The 12,934-nt window shown below is 41.1% G+C and overlaps 1 protein-coding gene across 4 annotated transcripts in view; it reads left to right on the top strand.

Annotated features, from left to right (window-relative positions):
* LOC139470447 (kin of IRRE-like protein 2) overlaps positions 1-12,934 on the top strand; it is a 323,048-nt gene that overhangs the window by 231,941 nt on the left and 78,173 nt on the right. The window lies entirely within an intron of this gene.

Below are 12,934 nucleotides of genomic sequence, written 5' to 3' on the forward strand. Positions count from 1 at the left end.
GAGGGGTAGATGTGTGTTGGAGGAGTAGATAGATGTGTGTTTGAGGGGTGGATGTGTATTGGAGGAGTAGATGTGCGTTGGAGGAGTAGATAGATGTGTGTTGGAGGGGTGGATGTTTGTTGGAGGAGTAGATAGATGTGTGTTTGAGGGGTGGATGTGTGTTGGAGGAGTAGATAGATGTGTGTTTGAGGGGTGGATGTGTATTGGAGGGGTAGATGTGTGTTGGAGGAGTAGATAGATGTGTGTTTGAGGGGTGGATGTTTGTTGGAGGAGTAGATAGATGTGTGTTTGAGGGGTGGATGTGTATTGGAGGAGTAGATGTGCGTTGGAGGAGTAGATAGATGTGTGTTGGAGGGGTGGATGTTTGTTGGAGGAGTAGATGTGCGTTGGAGGAGTAGATAGATGTGTGTTGGAGGGGTGGATGTTTGTTGGAGGAGTAGATAGATGTGTGTTTGAGGGGTGGATGTGTATTGGAGGAGTAGATGTGCGTTGGAGGAGTAGATAGGTGTGTGTTTGAGGGGTGGATGTGTATTGGAGGAGTAGATGTGCGTTGGAGTGAGTGAGTGAGTGAGTATGGTTTTACGCCGCTTTTAGCAATATTCCAGCAATATCACGGCGGGGGACACCAGAAATGGGCTTCACACATTGTACCCATGTCGGGAATCGAACCCGGGTCTTCGGCGTGACGAGCGAACGCTTTAACCACTAGGCTACCCGACCGCCCCAGATGTGCGTTGGAGGAGTAGATAGATGTGTGTTGGAGGGGTGGATGTTTGTTGGAGTGGTAGAACTTGTAGAAGTTTGATGTTGCACTGAGATCATTGCGTCCTCAAACATGTACCAAGCCACGCCACACACCAACACTTCCCTAACACCATGGCTAAGGTTTCGTTTTCATTTTCCTCACTTGGTGCTCTTTCTATTTTTTGTCTAAGTTTGACAATTTCATTACATTAAGCTCTTGCATGTATTCTGATAAAGGAGAATAGTGAAAGGAGAACTGTTGGTAGCCATGGATGACAGATGGAGTATTGTCATGAGTTGTGGTGCAAGAAAATCTTACATTGCTGTATCATGGCCCAAATTATTTTCACCATTTTCCTTCAGTCCAGGCAAATTGTAAAACATCTACTCTCACAGATGTTCTGCTGAGCATCACTTATACAGGGTACTGTTGACTAGTTCATGAAACATCAGGCTATGTTGACTAGTTCATGAAACATCAGGCTATGTTGGCTTGTTCATGAAACATCAGGACACTGTTGTCTAGTTCATGAAACATCAGGCTATGTTGACTAGTTCATGAAACATCAGGCTATGTTGGCTACTTCATGAAACATCAGGCTATGTTGTCTAGTTCATGAAACATCAGGCTATGTTGACTAGTTCATGAAACATCAGGCTATGTTGGCTACTTCATGAAACATCAGGCTATGTTGTCTAGTTCATGAAACATCAGGCTATGTTGACTAGTTCATGAAACATCAGGACACTGTTGGCTAGTTCATGAAACATCAGGCTATGTTGACTAGTTCATGAAACATCATGACACTGTTGGCTAGTTCGTGAAACATCAGGCTATGTTGACTAGTTCATGAAACATCAGGACACTGTTGGCTAGTTCATGAAACATCAGGCTATGTTGGCTAGTTCATGAAACATCAGGCTATGTTGACTAGTTCATGAAACATCAGAACACTGTTGACTAGTTCATGTAACATCAGGGCACTGTTGACTAGTTGATGAAACATCAGGACACTGTTGGCTAGTTCATGAAACATCAGGCTACGTTGACTAGTTCATGAAACATCATGACACTGTTGGCTAGTTCGTGAAACATCAGGCTATGTTGACTAGTTCATGAAACATCAGGACACTGTTGGCTAGTTCATGAAACATCAGGACACTGTTGGCTAGTTCATGAAACATCAGGCTATGTTGACTAGTTGATGAACCATCAGGCTATGTTGACTAGTTCATGAAACATCAGGACACTGTTGACTAGTTCATGAAACATCAGGACACTGTTGGCTACTTCATGAAACATCAAGCCATGTTTGCTGTGCAGGTGGAGGTTCCCATGTAAAAAGAATGTTTTGTACTGTTGAACTTATTGCAACAGGTGCTGTGGCCTCATTTATATTTCTTGTGTTTGTGTGGATAAAGTACATTGCTTACCTTCTATCTTGTAACCCTTGTCATGGAATCGGTTCAGTGCTATCGATCACTGAGAGTTAAAAATGGGTGATGGAATCGGTTCACTGCTATTGATCACTAGGAGTTAAAAGATGGATGCTGGAATCGCTTCACTGCTATTGATCACTAGGAGTTAAAAGATGGATGCTGGAATCGGTTCACTGCTATCGATCACTAGGAGTTAAAAGATGGATGCTGGAATCGGTTCAGTGCTATTGATCACTAGGAGTAAAAAGATGGATGCTGGAATCGGTTCAGTGCTATTGATCACTAGGAGTAAAAGATGGATGCTGGAATCGGTTCAGTGCTATCGATCACTAGGAGTTAAAAGATGGATGCTGGAATCGGTTCAGTGCTATCGATCACTAAGAGTTAAAAGATGGATGCTGGAATCGGTTCACTGCTATCGATCACTAAGAGTTAAAAGATGGATGCTGGAATCGGTTCAGTGCTATCGATCACTAGGAGTTAAAAGATGGATGCTGGAATCGGTTCAGTGCTATCGATCACTAGGAGTTAAAAGATGGATGCTGGAATCGGTTCAGTGCTATCGATCGTGAACAGAAGAAGCCGGATGAGACCTCTACAAATGTTCATAGGTGCTACTACTGAAGATAGTTTAAGGAAAGCACCCTATTATATAAACCACGAGGATATTGTTATTTTAATGATATTGTTAGTGTACAGACATAATTTCATTGGGGACATTTATGAGAAAATATATTGTATTTATTATCATGTAGATATCAGTTTTGTATTACAATAGGCTGGATGATGAAATTACTCTCACTTCCTGTGATCCCAGACCCAGATTTCACATCTAATGTAATTGTGGCTGAGGGTGTTGCACTCCCTGTCAGGCCTAGGATCAGTGGTAAGTTTTGTCTCTTGCCGATTTCTCTGTGTAATTGATAGGAAACTGACAGGAGAGAAATGAAGTGTCATTGAAAGCACTGTGTCACTGCTATGAGGCCTGATCATATTTGTAGTCAAATTAAGACAGAATTGAAATAGCAGGGGAAAAAGTCATTTTGAACATGAAATTTTCCCATAGAGAGAAATCCATTTCAAATGATCAAAAACTGATGTAGTTTTTAATGGAAATCAATAATTGTTTGGAACAATCCTCTGAAGCTATTGCCAGTTCCTTCTCTCTGTCTCAAGTAGCACCCAAATACGGTTCTCCTGCCCAGTTTTATTTTCTCGTTTGTAACACCCATAAAACTCTCTCATGCCACCAGAAATCAATTGGAAAGTGTTTTTTTGCTATTGGTGTATGTGAATTATAGGATTAAAGAGGCCATTCTTACTGTTATCTCTTCCCTGAGGTTTAGCAAAATCACAGACTGTGAAATTTCAAGCTTCCAGCACTCAGCAAAACATGTGAGTGGAGGAGGCTAGAGACCTAGTGCTAACAAACAATCTGCCTGATGCAAACTGCATGGAGTTGGATAAGTTGCCCCAAGAAATTAACATTCTGTCACCAACTAACAGGCAATAATTTATTACACATCTTTAATTAATACATGTTAAGTGTAATAACATTTTGAACTCAATGATGTGTGTTAATTGAAAGGTTTTTATGTGAGTTGTAAACACACAGGACAGGAGCTCAGATAACTGTCCAAGGTGCATCTACCCATCTACATTGTGTAGAACCCTGACCACTGCAGAACACAATGGTGTGGGTGATACATACACTGTCTGTCTATTGTAGAAAAAAACCTTGAAAAATCTTGAAATTAACGTGAGATTGAATTAAATGCGAAAAATGTAAGTGGTCTTAGCTGGCATTATTAAACATTGCATTTATATCAACAATAAGACATGGATAGGCTTCATCACACTAATTTGTAGATCGACAGCCTTTGTTTGGTCATGCACCTTCAAGTTTGTTGACACTTTCTCCGCACTTTCTTCCTTTGAACTTCCTTAATGCCAGTCAACAGAATAAACACCAAAGGTATCTGTTGTTCTAATTAAAACACTATGTATTGTTTTAAAGAAATTATTTAGCGTAAGTACTCAAATCTAAGTGCTAATAAGAGGTGCTATTTGGTGTGTGATTGGATTAATGTAAGGTTGGATTAAGGTGAGGATTCTGACCTGTAAACTTTTTCTTTATAATGTTCCTCCGATGCTTGAGAGGAGAGGGGGTGTTTCATTCATATTGAGTCGCAATTTTGGCTAGGGGCCAGTGGTCGCATTCTTTTGGAGACACATTAATTTCACGATTTACAGTAAATAAAATGGGGGAGAGGTGAGGCAGTCCTAAAAACAATCCCACCCCCAACCACACCCCCACCCGTAATCCCACCCACACCCACACCACACCCACACCACACCACACCACACCACACCCACACCAGACCCACACCACACCACACCACACCACACCACACCACACCACACCACACCACACCACACCCACACCCACACCCACACCCACACGACACCACACCACACCACACCACACCACACCACACCCACACCACACCCACACCCACACCCGCACCACACCACGCCACCCCCGCGCCACGCCACGCCACGCCACGCCTAGCCACGCCACGCCACACCCACACCACATTCACACCACACCACACCACACCACACCACACCACACCACACCACACCACACCACACCACACCACACCACACCACACCACACCACACCACACCCACACCCACACAACACCACACCACATTCACACCCACACCACACCACATTCACACCCACACCACACCACATTCACACCCACACCACACCACATTCACACCCACACAACACAACACAACACCACACCACACCACACCACACCACACCACACCACACCACACCACATTCACACCAAAAAACCACACCACACCACATTCACACCCACACCACACCAAACCACACCACACCACACCACACCACACCACACCACACCACACCACACCACGCCATGCCACATTAAAACACCCACACCACACCACGCCACGCCACGCCACGCCACGCCACTATAACAAATGATCAGTCCTTTAGTTTGACCTGAGTTTTATTGAATGTCACATTGAGTTTCAAGGTCAGTAGTATGTTCAGAGGTGTCAGGACAGATATCTGTCACTTGCCTCTATATGTTGTCAGGACAGATATCTGTCACTCGCCTCTATATGTTGTCAGAACAGATATCTGTCACTCGCCTCTATATGTTGTCAGGACAGATATCTGTCACTTGCCTCTATATGTTGTCAGGACAGATATCTGTCACTCGCCTCTATATGTTGTCTGGACAGATATCTGTCACTTGCCTCTATATGTTGTCTGGACAGATATCTGTCTCTTGCCTCTATATGTTGTCTGGACAGATATCTGTCACTTGCCTCTATATGTTGTCTGGACAGATATCTGTCACTTGCCTCTATATGTTGTCAGGACAGATATCTGTCACTTGCCTCTATATGTTGTCAGGACAGATATCTGTCACTTGCCTCTATATGTTGTCTGGACAGATATCTGTCACTCGCCTCTATATGTTGTCAGGACAGATATCTGTCACTTGCCTCTATATGTTGTCTGGACAGATATCTGTCACTTGCCTCTATATGTTGTCAGGACAGATATCTGTCACTTGCCTCTATATGTTGTCAGGACAGATATCTGTCACTCGCCTCTATATGTTGTCTGGACAGATATCTGTCACTCGCCTCTATATGTTGTCTGGACAGATATCTGTCACTTGCCTCTATATGTTGTCAGGACAGATATCTGTCACTCGCCTCTATATGTTGTCAGGACAGATATCTGTCACTTGCCTCTATATGTTGTCAGGACAGATATCTGTCACTCGCCTCTATATGTTGTCTGGACAGATATCTGTCACTCGCCTCTATATGTTGTCTGGACAGATATCTGTCACTTGCCTCTATATGTTGTCAGGACAGATATCTGTCACTTGCCTCTATATGTTGTCAGGACAGATATCTGTCACTCGCCTCTATATGTTGTCTGGACAGATATCTGTCACTTGCCTCTATATGTTGTCAGGACAGATATCTGTCACTTGCCTCTATATGTTGTCAGGACAGATATCTGTCACTCGCCTCTATATGTTGTCAGGACAGATATCTGTCACTTGCCTCTATATGTTGTCAGGACAGATATCTGTCACTCGCCTCTATATGTTGTCTGGACAGATATCTGTCACTTGCCTCTATATGTTGTCAGGACAGATATCTGTCACTTGCCTCTATATGTTGTCAGGACAGATATCTGTCACTTGCCTCTATATGTTGTCAGGACAGATATCTGTCACTTGCCTCTATATGTTGTCTGGACAGATATCTGTCACTTGCCTCTATATGTTGTCAGGACAGATATCTGTCACTTGCCTCTATATGTTGTCAGGACAGATATCTGTCACTCGCCTCTATATGTTGTCTGGACAGATATCTGTCACTTGCCTCTATATGTTGTCAGGACAGATATCTGTCACTCGCCTCTATATGTTGTCAGGACAGATATCTGTCACTCGCCTCTATATGTTGTCTGGACAGATATCTGTCACTTGCCTCTATATGTTGTCAGGACAGATATCTGTCACTTGCCTCTATATGTTGTCAGGACAGATATCTGTCACTTGCCTCTATATGTTGTCTGGACAGATATCTGTCACTCGCCTCTATATGTTGTCAGGACAGATATCTGTCACTTGCCTCTATATGTTGTCAGGACAGATATCTGTCACTCGCCTCTATATGTTGTCTGGACAGATATCTGTCACTTGCCTCTATATGTTGTCAGGACAGATATCTGTCACTTGCCTCTATATGTTGTCAGGACAGATATCTGTCACTCGCCTCTATATGTTGTCAGGACAGATATCTGTCACTTGCCTCTATATGTTGTCAGGACAGATATCTGTCACTTGCCTCTATATGTTGTCAGGACAGATATGTATGTACAACTATATGTCAGAGAAAGGTAGGTTTTTTACAAACCATTGAGGTTCTTAGATGTGTAACAACTGGTGACCTGTTTTCCATGGTCTCTGTGTAGTACACCTTCAGTGAATTCTTTGTACCAGGTTTGTTAAAAGTTCTAGATGTAACTTGGAGGAAGATATCCTAAACACTGGCCTCTGTGCGGGGAATATTGGCAATGTTTATTTATTTCTTGAAAACAATTTAATGTACAAAGGAACATTATTTTTGAAGATAGCAAACTAATTTAACAAAAGCATGAGGAACATATTGATTTCCCATGGATTAATATCATTGAGTGTAATCACATTCTTTGAAGCCCCAGAAGCCGATTGGGACGAAGGGGCAGAGAGTGGGGAGGCAGTGCTGCATGGTCCCCAGAAGAAACTGATGAGGATTAATTCTTGCACATGCAATTATTTTGTGTTCAGGATGTAATCGGATCATTTCTGTGTGACTTAAGATGCTGGAGGAGACCTGCTGACATTGCTGAATTGGATTAGTATGGCTAGCTGCTCCAACAATTGAAAGGGCTTTATTTCAACCTAAACTAATTCTATTCTTGACTTTGAACCACTAGGTGATGGTAGGGCTTGTCAGATAAAGACTCAAACTGAGTCATTGCAGTTTACAGTTACTTGCTTGGAGTAAATAATTCATCTGAAACTTCAGATGAAGTCAACTTGAAGAGTATAACCAGTTTAATGTGACGAAGATGGATGTGCATGGTGTTGGCCCCTACAAAACCCCCCCCATTCCCCTCCCCACTTCTTGTTGGCAAGGTCCAACTTGTCTCTGCCTATTCTCACTGCTCCCTCGAACCCCACCACCCTCCCCACCCCTGACCCTGACCCCCCTACTACGACCCTCCTATGACATCACCAACATGGCTGTCAAGCAGAAACTGAACCTGCTGGTGGGCCAAATCATGTTTAGGGTATTATTCTGGTCAGATCACAATTACTTGTGTTGGAAGAGAAACTCTTAAGGTTTCACAGGAGAATTAAGTGTTGTAGAAAAGTCCTGTTTTAGGATGGAGGTGTACGCACTTCTCTATTCAAAATGAAATATACATGATTAAAAACATGACGAAAATCACAAGGGATATTTGCAGAAATACATCATTTACAATCTAATACATGGCAAGTAGGATGTTGTAGGCGATCAATAAAGTAATTGTTGTGCTGAAGACTTCACGTGCACAGAACCTGGTATTGCGATATATAGAGATTCACCATGCAGTGACATGGCTTTTACTGCACAACCTTAATCCGGAAGTTTGAGGACACAGGTTTTCATTCCAGTCATTGTTGTCACCATAGTTTCCATGCTAAGGATATATTTCATAAATTGCTTAATTTCTGATTTTGACTCCAGAAATGTGACTATATCTAAACTTTTCTGAAATAATTACACAACGCTAAATTTTTGCATGCTTTCAGATAAATATTTTCTTTTATAGGTCCTGAAATAAATATTTTTACATTCATGATGCTTTTCTTTTTTGCTTAGTATCAAATTGTTTAGCTTTGGTCGATATTTTGTTTTTATTTTTGGCACAAATCATTATTTACGTCATATATTTATAGTTCAATTACCACATAGCAGAATAAATATGCTTTTGTCTGTGAATATATTTTGAAAATATTTTACAAAACATTCTACAAAGTTTCTAATTGTTATTGATATCAGAATTATTTTTGTAAGATCTATATTTACTTTTTTTATTGTTGTTTTCACCATCTCCTCATAAGATTAACATAACTATGAATTTTGTTTACGTTAGGCCTCTATTGCCTGCTGGAGAAAACTGTAGATGTTTAAACGATGCTTATACAGTCAAGTCCCCTTAATCCGGCATGGTTGGTTGCATATGATTATGTCAGATTAAAGAGTCATTTGGATAAATCAAATTAAGTAGTATCAACGTTCTTGATCGAAAATCGGATAACTTCACGATAGATAATGATACAAACAAGTGAAAAATGAAATATTCATATTGTTATGTTACATTGTCATGGAATATGTTTTGTAATCATGCAACATCTACAGCTTAACACAAACCAACTGTTACACACTGTATGACTGATTCAAAATACTTTTAAAAGCTTAGTAAGTCACCAGTTTGAAACTAGTGCCGCAAAGCTTAAGAAACTGCTTCTTAGTGGCTAATGTCTACTTTCTGTTAGTCATTTCACTGGTCAGTCAAAGTTTGCGAATGGTCGTTCTGACGTGACCTGTAATGGGATGTCCTCAGCAGTAGCTAGAACTGATTTTAATGATATTGACGTAATATAAGTATGTGATTAATCCTGTTATGTTTATTCAAAGCATTAATTGTTTATCAAGTTTTTCGTCTGAAGCTGTTGTAATATGCAGCTACCAGCCGACTCGTCTCACATCAAAACACAGGCTATGTACCTGGGCCAAATTTCCACGGAGTATGCTGATCACTGTGTCAGATTTTTTTTAATGAGACTGATTACTGAGTTATTTCAGTAGTTTGTTGCAAATTAGGTGTGTCAAAGTCAAAGTACGAGACTGTCAGATTATCAGGTCTAAATAGCACTGATTAAATCGATGCCCATCACTAGTGTCGCATAAAGCCAATTGTCGGATTAACGAAAGTCGGATTAATGAGACTTGACTGTGTTTGTTATTTTCTGTAGTCTATATTGACTGTGACTACAGTTACTACAAGTTGTTTGGTCTTGTTTTAAAAGTAATACTTGCATGTCTCGTGCCAAGCTAAAGTTCAAATTTGCTATTTAATTGATCTGAAAAAACATAGCAAAACTTAGCAAAACTTAGAAAAATTACAAACGTTACCACAGGATCATCTTCCCGAGACAAGGGAGTTAACTGACTGTAAAAGTCCAGTCCTTGCCGAACTAGCCAAGTCAAGACGATCTGTATGATGATCAAAATTTATATTGTAATAAAACGGGTCTTACTTTGTGAAGTGCATTAAATCACATGAGCACCTTGATTAAAAACATTACAAGATTTGGAACATATATTTTGACGCAAAACCTGTTGGTACTCATGCTTTGCAAATCCTGCAATCAACCAAAATCTCCATGGCACTTTACAAACGGGATGTTGATTTCATAACATGATTTGGATTGGACTATACATGGACTTGTTAGTCCAACCAAAATATTACTCCATAATTCCAGCCTAGTTTGGCAAGGATGGAAACTGGACTTTTACAGTCAGTTAACTCCCTTGCCTCAGGAAGATGCTACAGGATACAATATCTATATCTGGTACCATGATTGACGATACATGTTACACCTAACAGATCTAATTGTACAATGACAGTATTACAGTATACAGTCATTGGATACGTTCTGTAGACAGAGTGTAAGAAGCACGATTGTTGAAAGAAAGAGGTGGATTTCGTTTAACATTTGGTTGGGATAGAGTTCCTCTGTCATCACAATTCAGCATCTGTTCAGGTTATGACGTCCACAAGGAGATCGGAGATCCACAACAAAAAGTTGTCTAATTAAGTTGCTCCATGAAGTGAAAGCTAAATCTGATAAGAGGGTGATGAGGGAAATCTTTTGAGGGGAGATCCCCTCACCTGTCCCACCTGACCAAACCTAAAGAACAGGTATCAAGGACATATTGCCTGGGTCCTTTGGATCAGGTGGCAGATATCCAGGACATATTGCCTGGGTCCTTTGGATCAGGTGGCAGGTATCGGGGACATATTGCCTGGGTCCTTTGGATCAGGTGGCAGGTATCAAGGACATATTGCCTGGGTCCTGGATCAGGTGGCAGGTATCAAGGACATATTGCCTGGGTCCTGGATCAGGTGGCAGGTATCAAGGACATATTGCCTGGGTCCTTTGGATCGGGTTGCAGGTAACCGGGACATATTGCCTGGGTCCTGGATCAGGTGGCAGGTATCAAGGACATATTGCCTGGGTCCTTTGGATCAGGTTGCAGGTAACCGGGACATATTGCCTGGGTCCTTTGGATCAGGTGGCAACTATCCTGGACATATTGCCTAGGCCTTTGGATCAGGTGGCAGGTATCCGGGACAGTTAGCCTGGGTCCTTTGGATCAGGTTGCAGGTATCCGGGACATATTGCCTGGGCCTTTCGATCAGGTGGCAGGTGTCCACGTCATATTGCCTGGGTCCTTGAAAGCAGGTAGCCCCTCTGTGTTTGGAAGAGGCACAATTGGTCATGTCACCACAGTTCTTCAAAATGCATGAACTTACATGTTCTACTAATGGAAAGTTTCAGACTTCTGCTACATCAATTGCTTCAATATTCAACATGAAACATCTAGCTGATGGACTGAGTGGGAGGGATTCTGCCAAATGTGGCTAGCTCACTCACTCACTCACTCACTCACTCACTCACTCACTCACGGTAATGTCTGATGAAGACTTCTCTGTAGTTTGCCATGCTGTAACTGGAGTTTAGGAGCAGAAGCCACAGACTGTTGTGTTAGTTGGAGCACATTATCCACAACTGTAATAATAGAAGATTGTATTGCCTTGAATTCTCATTGACTTGGCATTTCAATATAACACCTAATACTGACATTTTAAATTTTGCCTGTTTAAACTGAGAATTTAATAATTTTCTATTGATTCCGTTAAGTAACATTGCTTCTACATCGGACATTGCATCGTAATTTAATATTGAAGCCTGACAGTTTCTAAAGCCCACTATTACACTGTTTATCCCCTGATCTCAAGGGATGCAGAGGCCTGCGTAAGGTTGTTACATAAGCAGTAATGAGGTGCCAACTGAAGTGACAACCAACACAGCTACTGGTAGGACAGCCGTTTGAGCTGCCTGTGCAACTCTGTGACAACTTATCTTTTAAAATGAACAAGGAACTAAACGTGATTGGAAGATCTACAAGGAACTAAACGTGATAACCTATTAATAAAACTATGGAAGATCTACAAGGACCTAAACGTGATCTTTCAATTATGTTACAAAACGATGAATAAACTTGAATGAAGAAACTGAAATATCTGATACTACCGTATATCACCATCTATAAAGCGACCCCACGTATAAGGCAACCCACCTGTACAAGCCTTCAAAATCGATGCTAATATATTTTTTAACCCATCTATAAGGTGAATCGGAATGAAGTACGTCACCAGCGCATACACAATCCCTACATTTGCAATAAAAAACATGTTTGTCTTCTGCTGGAAAAAATTACATCGTATCCCTTCTACAAATCAGGGAAACAAACAGATGATAACAATTAAACTTGGTCAATACAAATTTGAAATTTGATCTAGTGATTGTATGAAATGAATAGGAAACTATCATTTTATCAATAATAATTTATTTCAATATTATGTCATTTTTGTTGCGGCTTCACTATATATATTTGAAATAAATTAATAAACATGAGCGTAGGAAGCTGATCCCTACCGGATCCGGATCTGGATTGCCTGATATTTTTGCGTATGGAACAATTTGACCAGTCACCGTCAATGCTCCTGCGCGCGATAACGAAAACTTTGTGTTGACATATAAAGTCAAACTACAACAAATATGACTTTCATCAAGTCAGTGCATGGCATTTCATGTGCAGTCAGAGCAATACTTTGGTGTGTTCATGGTGTATGTCCTGGATCAATATGCCCTGGTTCAATATGCCCTGGTTTAATATGTTCTGGTTCAATATGCCCTTAATCAATATGTCCTGATTCAATATGTCCTTGTTCAATATGTCCTGAATCAATATGTCCTGGATCAATATGCCCTTAATCAATATGTCCTGGTTT

The sequence above is a fragment of the Haliotis cracherodii genome, unplaced genomic scaffold (assembly GCF_022045235.1).
Source record: "Haliotis cracherodii isolate W230 unplaced genomic scaffold, xgHalCrac1.p SCAF_1, whole genome shotgun sequence".
Taxonomy (NCBI): domain Eukaryota; kingdom Metazoa; phylum Mollusca; class Gastropoda; order Lepetellida; family Haliotidae; genus Haliotis; species Haliotis cracherodii.